Raw genomic sequence first — 13,142 nt, 5'->3', positions numbered from 1 at the left:
GTAAGTTATGAGGAATGTTATTTCCCATTCTTAAACTCCCTATCTAGAGTCTTTTCTGTTAGCTCCCGGGAAGTAAGCAGTTGTATCTGGTTCTAGTGCCTCAAGACAACTGTCTGCATGTTGTTTGCAGTCTTCTGTAGTTTAGGATTGTGTATACAGTGTAAGTAAACACATTGCACAATATATAAACTTGAACTGCCCCTCAGACAAGTTTGTAATGGGGAGGAAATATAGAGGTAAAGCACGAGATGTATTATTGATGGGTCACTTTGGGTCCTTGCTGTTGAGTATGGAAGAGGAGTCAAAATCAACAGGGATCACAGGAAAAAGGAAGCTGCCTGCTTGGAAGATGCTGCAGGAGGAGAGATGAGAAATATCACGTAGGGTCCTTGAAGAGAAAAGGAGAATAAGGGTAGGTGGAAGTGGGGAATGAAGGCAAATGCGGGAGGGAATATCTGGAGGAGAGTGTAAAAGGAGATAAGGAAATAGAAGAAAAAGCATGGGAAGGATGGATGATGCAATGCAGATGAGAAACATGCTGAGGGCCTTGGGGTATAAGGCAGACAGGCAGGTACAAATTTGGAAAACGCTGCAGGGAGAGTTCTGACCTGGCTCAGGCTCACTCTGGCCGCCGGCGGCAGCAGCACAGGATGGCCGAAAATACGACAGGTGTCTGTCACCATCAGGCTCCCTGTTGGGGGGACGCAGGAGCTGTATCTATCCAAATCTAATGAAGGCGTATTGATTAATTGGGAATCTGTATGCACAGTTATAGCTATTCTGTCTGAATGTCAGTAAGATGATGTGAATGCCTTCTTTAAATGTTAAAATATTCTTTAGATTGTGATCACATGTGTTTCTTTTGCTCTTTGGAGTCAATCCACTGAGATCTCTGACTCATAGACAGAGTGATCTTTCAAAGTCAAGTTTTGGTATTTGAACAGCACTTAATATCCACCCTGAAAAATCTAGACTAAATACCCATTAAGTGAAGGCACTCAACATCACACGCTAAAGTAGGGGAACATCTACAAATACTTAAATAATAATTTAAGAATTAAGTAATAATTCATAGGAATTCACTGACTTCTTACTGTGGTTTTGTGGGGAAGTTGCGATGTCTGTCCACCTTACAAATAAAAACATAACAAATTAACAAAGAAGTCAAATCAAGGAAAAGCTCAACCTGTGAGAAAGTTTCACTGATGAGCTTAGTGTAGGATATGCGTTCTCCTTCACTTCAAATCACTCTGGAGGATAGGGTGCCTGGGGATTAGCATTGATTTGCTGAGAGAAACTGTGCTATATGCTATGCAAGAGGTCACTCCTGAGGATCATGTTGATCCCCTCTTTTGGTTTATAAACCCATTAAATGCCATGTGGAACAAATAAATCTGCTATTTCTATAAAAGAAAATCTCTCTGTTTGGAAAGGGTGGTTCAAGCAAATGTACCATCCTGTATTAAGATACTGAACTCTATCTATCTCTATGGCAAACTGAATCAAAGTCCTGCGTACAGACTTCTCGGAGATACACAAAGGTGCAAATCCTGTGTAATGTGCAATTGTTTAGTCCACAGAAAGTTGAATTCTACATGGTAAGCAGCAGAGGCAGAAACCAAATTGTGGGTCAACCACATCAGATATTTGTGCTGCCACTTGATAATAGGTAGGCAATTTGGGAAATGCTATGTCTAGTATTCACATGTGTTTTGCTCCACAGCAGACAGAATGCCCCATATCTCACTGAAATAAAATCAGAAATGCTCATTTTCCCTATAGCATATTGAGTTAGAGACATCCTGTATGCTCCCATTTTTGCAACACAAGAACATTACTGAACTTTCAACTGCAGGACCTAAGAGAGGGAAGTAATTCCATATGGCACTCTTACACTACTGGGTTGATGGACATAGAAAAGAGGAGGAAGTACCATAAGAAACACTTGAGGACTTGATGCTCACCCTGCCTTTTTAGCTCTGAGGCAGAATAAATTCTATTTGTGCATCTTTCCTTCTCTTTGTGCTTTTCTAAGATGACGTTTTATTGTCCTCCTGTTGCTAAACTGATATTGCAAGAGATTACCTGTTGTGAAGGTGGAGGAAGAAATATTGCCACTGGCTGCAGTCACTTACCTTTCTAAGAGTTAAGGTTACCGAAATGAAGATTAAGGGCAGGGAGAGGAGGAGGGAACAGAGCAGACAAAAAGGGCAAGTGGAAAAAATGACAACTCTTTGTCTAAGAGGATTCTCTGTGAATCCAAGGAAGGTGCTAATCAAATAAGTGATTATAGTCCCATTTGCAACATGAGTATGTGTACATAATTAGGTGTGCAAGGTGGCAAATCTCTTCTAAGAAGACATGTCGTGGGGTCTGAATCATCACTAATGATCTTTCACATGATTGGTATGAATGCAAGGAATGTTAATATCCCTGCCTATTTACCTTCCAATGGATGCACATTTTCTAGCAGCAACTTGTCATAGAAAGATGTGGAAAACAGAAGAAGAAATATCTGTTAGTTCCACTGAAGGCTTCACTGTGCTGATATAAAGTTGCTAGGAAATTCTTTGATTCCTCACCGGGATGTGGAAGTGCAATAGAATGTCTTTGGTCTACCTGCATTTTATTAGAGGTTCTTGTTATAATTATTTCTCACTTCTAAGGGAGAAAAAGATTGCACTGTAACCATCAGATTAGTTAATCTACATGCCTATATTCTAATTTCAGAAATTCCCTGGTTGTGAGAGGTGTTTTGCTAAACGGTAAAGAGGGACATGACGTATTTGCATTTCTTGAGCACTCTTCATACAACTCTTTCCCAAGATTTCATATTTTAAAAATTTGGTTGTTTTTATTGACATTAGTTACCTCTATTGTATCCAATGAGATCATTTATGTTGTCATTGTTTGATAGTTATTATGTGCCCATACCATGCAGTGTCCATAGGGCTGGATATAGTTAGCTACTGTCACGCTAGGTCAGACCAAAGGTCTCTGGCATCCATATTCTGGATCCATCAGTGATGGGCATAATAATCTTTAGAAGGTATAAGAATTACCATCATGAATATTTCTCATACATGCCTATTAAAAATCCAATTCAGTCCCCAGGTAAATAAATACTGGATTTAGCCAAGGTATTTCAAATTTTTTTTCTCTCTCCTAAGAGGTTTTTCGTTCCACCTTAAATAATTTGAAGTCTTACAAAATTTGATCTTTATGAATGTGCAGTCACTCTAGGAATCTTTCCAACCTCTTCTGTCCACTAATATCCCCTGGCAGTGAGGTTTACAGTCTTGTGGAAATTTTAAACTGTATCTCAAGCACCATGATCATACCTATCTTCATATTATGAGAAAAGTAGAATAGAATTCCAAACCTAAGTTTGAGGTGACTGATTATTTTTTTATGTTTTTTGATTACACCTTGTCTTATCTGTCTCTCTTCTAGAATAAACTTTCCCAACACTTAAAATCTCTGTTCACATTAAGGGTGCTTCCCAGGCTGCTGTTTTCTTTTCTTTTCAAATTCTTTCTAATGCTGCAGTGTCACTTGGGAATGGAGTGAATAGAACAGCACAGATGTAATGGATGAGGTGATACAATTTATTTAGTCAATCATTCCTTATTCTTCATCGCATCCAACACACCACCTAATACTGTACTTTATTCATGTTACTTTGTGTTAATTTCAGGGCTTCCCGCCTAACAGACAAGGTCAAAGTACTGAAATACCAGAAAAGAAACACCATTCACAGAATTCCAGTTTGTGAAAGGATCACGTGAGGGGATTATCTGCAGTAAGAAAAGTTAGATTACGACAACATAAGCAGCTCTTTCTGGCTGTGTACTCCTAGGAGGCATGTGAAATATCATCATCAGATCTGCTTTTCTGGGCCTTTTTACTTTTAAGGATGGCAAATTAGGAAAATTTGGGTTCCTCATTTGGGATTATGCTTTCAATTGATACAGGGCATGCCTAAAAATTGCCTCTAACTTTACTCTCTCAATACTTTGGGGCTCTTTAGTTGCTTTCAAACCTTGAAGGGTTCTGTTCACGTGTGATACCAGCTCATGTGTACCATATAAGAATGAGTAATTGTGGGAGATTTGGTGCAAGGAGCACAGCTAATGATTTGTGAGGTCAGAATGATCTCAGGGAAGTGTCACCAGTTGACACAAACCTCACTATGAATTACAGTGTCATTCCTGACCCATTTCACCTGAACTCAAGCATCAAACCTTAGGCCAACTGAATGTTGTTATTTTGTTTTACTGGGAGCAACATGATGTAACCTTCTTCCCTCCACATCCTCTCAAAGCCCTGTGTTTTCAGCTAAATTCAAATTTCATATTTAGTATTATGAGAAATACAGTGGTGGTGTCAGGCACTGCTGACCCAATGGCTAGTTCTAGGGGTCTGTGGATGGTAACAAACCAAGGTAAGCCTGTTGCCAGTAAGGTTAACTTAGCAATGTGATAGTCTGCACAGATGTTGTCTATTGAAAACTGTTGAAAACCACTTCAGTCTAGTCAACAACTACCGACAAGCTCCAGTGACGTGAAAGTAATCTTCACACAGAAACTACTTCTGGTTTCCCTGAATGGTTTAAAGAGGCTTTCTTTTGTTGTCTTGTTATAATTGTAGAGTGAAGCAACCTTGGGAAACGGTAGGGGAAAATTAAAATATAGTGAAATGCTTTTATTTTTGTGCTGTGCTCTCATGTCTTAAATAGGTAGGTAGCCTCTGCTGGAAGAAAGAAAAAAGAAATAATCAGTAGATCATTAAACTCAAGGCCAAAATGAGTAATCGGTGAATGTGGACTGCCATTTCATATGCATTAGCATGTTAACAGTGAGCAAGGAATTTCAGCCTGGAATCTTAAATAGTGTGAAAGGGAGTCTGATCACTTCTCAGAGGATGGATTGGATAGCACAAAAGGAAATAACTGTGGAAACTGTTTTAGGTTTATGTACATTAGGAGGGGAAAAAAAAAGTTTTGTTCCTCTGAGGAAGAAAGGTTAAGATCTTAACAAAATGGTAATGATGCCAAATTTCCATAACTTAGAGTAAAAATTACATAAGGAAAGTGAGCATTTTGTGACAGTGAGAAGATATATCGGTGATGTTTAAGAGTAGTAAGATCGGTTTTGTAATCAGAATAAAATATGGTGAAATATATTCATTCCTCTGTCTTCTCTTAAGATGGAAAAGCAGACATTTGGCTGCTGAAAGCCCAAATATGAGGGAGTGTTGACATTCCCTATGTATAGTGGAGTGGGAAGCAGAGCAGCTATAGGACTCTACACTGTAGAGTGTAGAGCTCCTCTACAGCCCTTTCTTTAATCTGTGTCTTCTCCACTTTCCCTGCAAAAATACAGAATCATCTGGGACAAGCAAATGGAAAGCAGCAGCTAAGAAACAGCGGGACATGGTGTGGGGGACCTGTTGTGATCTTAAAAATCTCTTCTCTGAAGAGGAACTGCAGCTCAACAGTAAACCATGGCCTTGTTCTGGCAGGAATGTATTGCCCAGAATGACAGTGACATTCAGTGGCCTCTGCCACAGCTTGCACTATTTATGTGACACTTGACAATATAAGCAACGTGAACTTAGTGCCGAGAAGCATGTGACATATGCAAACAATAATGTAGTTTTTCATGCTTCATTGGTCCATTAGTTCAATGGATTCTATTTTTACCTAAGAATCTGCAGGGTCTGGTATATGAACTGTGAATTCTGATTTAGGATATCTTGTGCATCACCTTACCTAACCTGATAGACCCCAGCCTGGTGTGAGCTAGCTGCCCCTCTGGACAGGGAAAATGATACGTCATTCATTTGAGCTCCATTCTTACAACATGGATGCATTTGATTTGGGTCCCTTGGGTCTGTAAACTCAGCCCTGAATGACTGAAACTGATGATAGTGGGGGGAAAATACACTAACAGAAACAATAACGGCAATGAAAATGTGCTCAAGAGAAAGCTTAAATGGCCTTCTTCTAAATTAATGTTTTGTCACTAAATAAACAACAAATGCCAAACCAGCTGGACCCATTTGAAACACCTCCCCCAAGCTAGAATCACTAAGGCTTATGGTTGATAGACAGCCAAGATAATTGCCTCCGATTCTGTTCATATTCCGATTCTGGCAAGTCCCATTCATGTAGGGCTTGCCTCAAGCTATTTAGCCCTGCGCCAAATTGCCCTAGACCCATCTGATCAATCTGTAGATCTTTGGACTTTATAATAGGCTCAAGGTTTGTGGCGTTGCAGGATGTCTGTGTGACACTCCATTGCACAATGTAAATGGATGTCTGCGCCATGGTCCAGCAGTTTTCCCCTCCGTTATCCAGTTCCTGTCTTGAGCACAGACAACTTCACTGATGAAACCAATGGGCCTCTGGGGACGGCTGTTCATGGATGCAGTGGCAATGGCCTCAGCATGCAAACTATGCTGCAAACACGTTAAAAAGTGTGTGGACCCCAAAAGCCACTGTCCAAAACCCTGATGGGGAGTGAGTAAATGCTCCCTGCAGATTTATTCCATTATTTACTAGGCGAAGACAAAGCTGTCAACAATGATATCTCCTTCCCAATTAAGCTCACTATTACAGTCCATAAATCACAGCAAGCCTTCCCTGTGGGGGAAGAAAACCTGTACAATTTCTGAAAATGCTCATAAACACAGCGTGCAGGAAATAGCTATGTTTTCTTAACCAAGCACATTCCATCATACGCCTTAATATCAAATCATGACTAAGGCTATTAAAGAGACCGGGCAATCCTATTACACTTTAAGGCCAGGTGAAGGTCTGCTAAAGTGGTGGTGTGGTTTTTTTTCTCTCACAGGAGACTGCTGATCATTTTGATTAGTATTGTCTTCTAGCCCTTTCCCACCAAATCAAAGAGAATAGGACTACAGAGATTTCTATTCCCTTGTCCCAATGCAGGATCAACCCTACCTATGTCTGTCTTCATAAAAACATCCAGTGACAGAGCTGCCAACGCCTTTGCCAGGGAATTGATTCCAGCGCTTTGCTACTTTCATTCAGGAAGCTTCTATTTCTGACCAGCTTGATTCCTCTATGTTACAATATGAGCCTATGGCCTCTTATCTTGGACTCTTTCGCTTGTACTTAGACTCCAAATTCATTGTAAGATATTGGAGTTGTTTGAGGGTTTGTTTTGCTTTTTTGTTTGTTTGGGTTTTTTTTTTCTTAGAAGATCCTGTAAGAAAACTATACAAATACTGTGAGACTGCTAGTCCTCTACACACTGGTACAAACCAGGATGGGACTGCGGAGTATGTTGGCTGCAGAGAGTTATATGGCTCTGCCTGAACCCTAAGTGACTGTATGAAACACCCCAGTCTTTGGGTAAGGAGGGTAACAACCCCGGGAAATACGCAGCATGAAGTTTCATAAACCCGAGCCTTTAAAGGAATTTTGTTAATAAATCTCTCCTTTTAAACATGGGAAAAACACCCTGGCTTAAGTAAGGGCTAGAGCACAGAACTCACATTTAGCAGGAAAGGTAAGCACTAGTTACAGGTCTCTCTGAATCTTTCCCATCCTGACTGTGGGTGTCTGTGGGTGAATGTGATAGGTGGGATGAAGTGCATACCTCTCAACTGTGAAGGAACATAAGTCACTGTCTTGGGTTAGTGGTGGTTTCCTATAGCCATGAAGGTCAAAGCATGTCATATTGACTTGGCCTAGTCACCTGATTTCATGGGCTTGACCTGCCCTTTTTTGCAAACTAAATGTCTGGGGTTTTGTTTGTTTGTTTTGGGCTTTTCATTTATTTTATTTTTTTGGCTTGGGAGGTTGAAAAGTTGCTAATCAAATAAGCAGTTCAGCGCAATTATCTATTTATTCATGGTGTGCCTGCCTGGCTGCCCATCTGTCTGGAGAGTACGGTAGTTTCTGTGTCTCGTGGTCCATTTAACAGTGAGTCTGAGTATATCACGTGGTGTAATAATAACATGTAGTGTATTTTCCACGGGACTGATGGAATAGAGGCTGAAATGTGTCTGGACATAGTGGTGTGTTTTAGCTGTTATGCATATTCTGTGACCCTATAGAAAAAAAATCGTAATAATTAATCCAAATAGCTGATGATGTATTGTGCATAAACGCAATTCATGTATATTCTGATTAACAGAGTACTGAAAATGGGTGTGCACATTTCCTAGCTACAAACGCTTATTTGTCCTAGTGGCTACATGCACAGTCCATTTTGTGTACCACTTACTTAGAAATGAGATAGGGTAGAGCAGACGAATGTAATGGTGAAGGAGTATATTAGGAGGGTTTGGAGAAAAAGGATAAAGCACTTGGTTTGCCAGATGGAGCAACTGTGCTGGGTTCATACTGCTGCGGAAGGAGGCCCTATGGGAGCTCGCAGCTGTAAGGGTGGAGAAGCACAGCTCACACTGGACAAGCTCCTGCCTCCCTGCTCTCTGACAAGGTCTGGTGCAGACGCCCTACTCAAGCAGAGGGGTTTGTGTAGGATACTCTTGTCATCCTCCCATCCTCCTCCTTTTTCACTCTTAGGGGGGTCAAACGTTCTCCCATACCAAGAATCCTTCTGTGGGGTTTTGTGTAACAGTTTAAGAAACCCAATAGCAGAAATGAAAAGTCTGCACTGCTTAGTGTGACAGTATCAACCTCTCCATAGATCAAGATACAGGTAACTGAACTAGCACTGGTCAAACCAAGTCTTCAAGTTTGCTCCCTAACCATGGAATATACAAATAAAATAACTTTGGTGACATTTCAGCTTTTTAGGAGACCACGCTGATAGTTTCTGTGCCTCAGCTTTAAAAGGAACCATGCAAATTTGCTCAAAAAAAGGATGGGTTCAAAATTCTTGCTCCAGGTAGAATAAACGTGCTGAAGGAATTTGAGATGTCTAGAAAGTAAACTAGAAGCGTGAGATTTTGAAATCTCATGAGGGATTACGCATTCCATTTAAACTAATGAAACAGACATAGAATCATAGAATCTTCATGGTTGGAAAGGACCTTTGAGATCATTGAGTCAAACCATACACACACCAAAAAAAACCCAAACAACCCACAAACAAACAACCTACAATCTCTGCCACTAGAGCATGCCCTGAAGTGCCACATCTAGACGTTTCTTGAACACCTCTAGGGATGGTGACTCAACCACCTCCGTGGGCAGGCTGTTCCAGGGCCTGACCACTCTTTCAGTAAAGTAATTCTTCCTAATATCTAATCTAAACCTCCCCTGCCGCAACTTCAGACCACTTCCTCTGGTCCTGTCAGTATTCACTTGGGAATAAGTTTTCACATCCTTAATACCAGTGGAATATATGACTAGAAAATATTTCCCGGGTAATCGAGTCCAATATTTTCTTATTATATACAGTGCTGTTCATAACCTGATTAAACTCGGTTTTAAAAAGAGAAGGATGATGAGGGGTGCCTTTCCTTCACTCCTGGGAGGCTTTTCCAGAATTTCAGTGCTGTGAGGGTTGTAAATTTTCCTCTGCTTTATGGTATGGATGTATTTATGGTCAGTTTGCTGTGGTGCAGGATGCTCCACTTGTATGCCTTTTACATGCTTACTGTTCCTGATGACATTACAGGTCGTCCTCGCTCACGTAAGCAACAGCTTTAGTGATCAGCAGAGTTTGGATACTTGACATGAGAAGTGCTTGTGCAAAAGAAACCAACACTTGAGATAAGTGTGGCTGCAGCCATTGTAGAGAGCCAAGATTGCACTTACTAGGCCTAAGAACTGCAAAGTATATAAAGAAAGCCTTTAAATTTGTTCCAGTGGGTGTTTTTTTAACACCTCTTTTCTCCCTGCAGTTCTGAATCATCTAAATTGCTTATGCAGGACGTGACGGTACCAGGTGTAATGGGGGGGTGTCACCGAGCGAGATGGAGGACTGTAGCCTCAGCACTTACTGAAGCTTTTCCATCCAGAATATAACAGCTGGGTTGAGAGTCTGAGATGCCATGGCATTTATGACTTGGTCAATGGATAATGCATATTTCATTACTTAAGCTACAGGTGCAGTCTGAGCTTTCAAACCTAAACTGAAAACAATATTTACCAAAAAAAAAAAAGAAAAGAAAGCTTTCTGAAAGAAAAGCTGCTGTCCTTAGGCCTCTTCTGAAGGAAAAGAACATAAAATAGCCACTGTGGATTTGGACACATAATAGTAGCAATAGAAAAAGGATATTAATAGAGCAAAACCAGTGAGAAGATAGCACGCAGATTGTTCGAGGTGAGAGACTATCCTGCATCATAAACACATGTTGTTGTTATTTCTGGAAGGTGGAGATACCCTGGAAAAACACAGAGACATCATGCTGTGCAAGGTGCTCTATCATCATTTGCTTTACTTTATCCAGTATCTTGTGTCCACTAGCACTCTGAAACTATAATTCCAAATGACATTGAGTTCCTTTCCTTGTTACTAGTTTTCATTTTAAATGGTGCATTTAGCATGCTACAGGCAAATGCTAGAAACCTTCGAAGAAATCTGATTTAGTGGAGGATGAACAGAAACCCATGCGCTGTCACACAGTGTGAGAGTGATTTCAAATGATAAATAGCAGTTCTTGTATTTTCTGTACATGTATGTATTTTTGCACACAAATTCCAGTAGCAAGCTTTGCCTACGGGCTCTAACATAGGCTCCCTTTCTCATGAAAGATTGGACCAGATGACCTTTTGAAGTTCCTTCTAACCTGGACTATTCTATGATTCTATAAGCATGAACTGTTAATTGTTCAGTGTCGGTTTCAAGGTGAGAGCAAACATCCCTGGACTGGGTGTGGGGTAGATGGAGCCCAGATTTGGTTTGCCGTGTCCCTAGGAAGCTAAGAGTAATCCTCTGTTAATTAGAGGTGAAAATTGCTTCCCAGAGACCCAGCAGAAGAAAATAAGCAACATATTGTCTCTGTGAGTGGTTTGCTTATAAGGTCCCATTCCATTTCATGCTGCTCAAGCACAAAGGAAAAAGCAGAACCTGGCCTGTAACGAACACTGGAAATCCTCTGTGGACCCCACGAGGGTAGAGCCCATTGGCATTACTGACAGTGACTTGATATATTAACTGAGTCAATGGAGAATGAAGACATCCTTCTTTGAAACACAAGCCTGCCTACAAATGACCCCCCCAACACTCTTTAAAAAGAAAGAATCCCTTATGAAGCAGTCGTCCTTAAAAAGAATCAATGCTTAAATATTAGAGACTTCAACCTCTAGAAATGCCCTCTGAAGAATTAAAGTACAGACTATTTTATCCTCTGATCTATGTGTGTTGCACATTGTTTTGCTTAGATACACAGACTTTAAATATATAAATAAATGCTACAGTCATCAAAGACTTAGGACAAGGATGAGTTTTGGTCCTTCTTTAAAAGAGATGTTAAGACAGAGATTGTTCACTAGTGGGGGACAAAGTTCTGAAGAAAATAGATCCACATGTTTGTTAACCTCATGCTTTGGCATTTTTCATGGAAGCAGGTCTGAAATGTGGTGCAACAGCTGAGACTCCTTACCAGAAAGTTATACTTTCTCTATATAAGTACTGGCTTTCTGACCTGTCCTATTATTTTGTTTTTGGTTTTTTTTTCAGTATTTTACCCTTTTGAAAATTGATTTTGATCACTAGTGATGCAAATAGCCTGACACAATTGAAAGGGCTGTGAGGAACAAGGCAAGAATGATAAACTGAATCTGTTGCAACAAAGAATTATGCTCTGATTGACAAATGCGTGTTTGTTCAGGGGATGTTCTGGGAATTATCATTATTTAAGTTTGAATGTATTCAACACGTGTTGTCACACATGAGCCAGACCTGTATTGGAGAGATATTGCTTGGTTTGATCACTTTTTCAAACTCCTCTCATTTGTTTCTGCTCACACTTCCTTTCAGTGACAGGCAGACTCACCTATTGTTTCTTTGCTAGCCCAAAACCGTACTGTTTGTAACTTGACTCTCTCCATTCTGGTGTGTTGAAATGGTGTTTTCCAGCTGGAGCCTGCTGGCTAGTTCCGGGCTTTTCTCTAGGCTGTTCCTGTTGTTATTGTTTGTCTTCAAGTAGTACAGCAGCATTCACATATCCCAAACTGTTGGGACTCTACTGTGCTGGGCACTGTACGTGCAAGCAGAACATGGAGGAGAGGACTCCTGGCACGGTTAGCCAAAATAAAATACTGAGTGAAAGCATGGCAGGGAGTATATCGACAAAGATTTCAAATAATAGTGTCCAGACAACATTGTGAAGAACAACATTAGCGATGGTTACTGGAAGCCTCAATAGAGTTGGGATTATCCTGATGGATCATGATTTTGTTCTGGCTGCTGAACGAAACCATTGAAGTTCCAGGTTTCCCTACATGACTTGTAGCAGCCCTAGCCCAGTTATGTAGCAAATCCCATTTCTTTATGGGGAATATGGCTGAGAACTGCTAATTGATGCAGCTTTCTTAGATCACTTGAGGATCTTAAAGGAGTAGTGCACTCCTGAAGATTATTTAAAACCAACAAAGAAAAAACAATTAATGAAATTAAGCCCAACAACATAAAAACAAATAAAGTGATGTAGAGAGACGCTGTTTGTTCTGTGTGGCATCTTGATTTGTGCGTGTGTTACTAGTTAGTGTCCTAATTATTTATGTCCTTAACCTGAGAAAATTTCAATACCTACTAGAAGATTGCTAGCACCAAAGAAACTCCGCATTTCAGCCTGAATCCCTGCAAAATGTTTCATTTAAAAGGAGGAGAAAAGAAAAGAAAAAAAAAAAAAGAAACAAACCCCAAATATTCTGGGAAAAAAAGATGAGCGCAGTGTCTTCCTCTAGCTGGAAAAGAGAATGTAAATGTGGACAGTTATAATCTGCAGCTCCTAACTAGATAGTTCTAAGCAGAACACACAAGAAATTTTAGCAGAAAGCCAAGCACTTTGCTGTGAGTTATACAGTAAATCCACGACTGTAGTGTTGCACAAAGCATAATGACACAGATTCACACATGTGAAGTATTTTTCTTGGGTGTTTTGTTTTTGTTTTTTTTTTTTTTAAAGCAGCATCTGTAGCTGATTGACTATAAGGGCAAAAATAACTTTTGTGGAAAAAAAGTAAGACA

The sequence above is a fragment of the Chroicocephalus ridibundus genome, chromosome 7 (assembly GCF_963924245.1).
Source record: "Chroicocephalus ridibundus chromosome 7, bChrRid1.1, whole genome shotgun sequence".
Classification (NCBI taxonomy): Eukaryota; Metazoa; Chordata; class Aves; order Charadriiformes; family Laridae; genus Chroicocephalus; species Chroicocephalus ridibundus.
Note: the sequence above shows the minus strand (reverse complement) of the source record.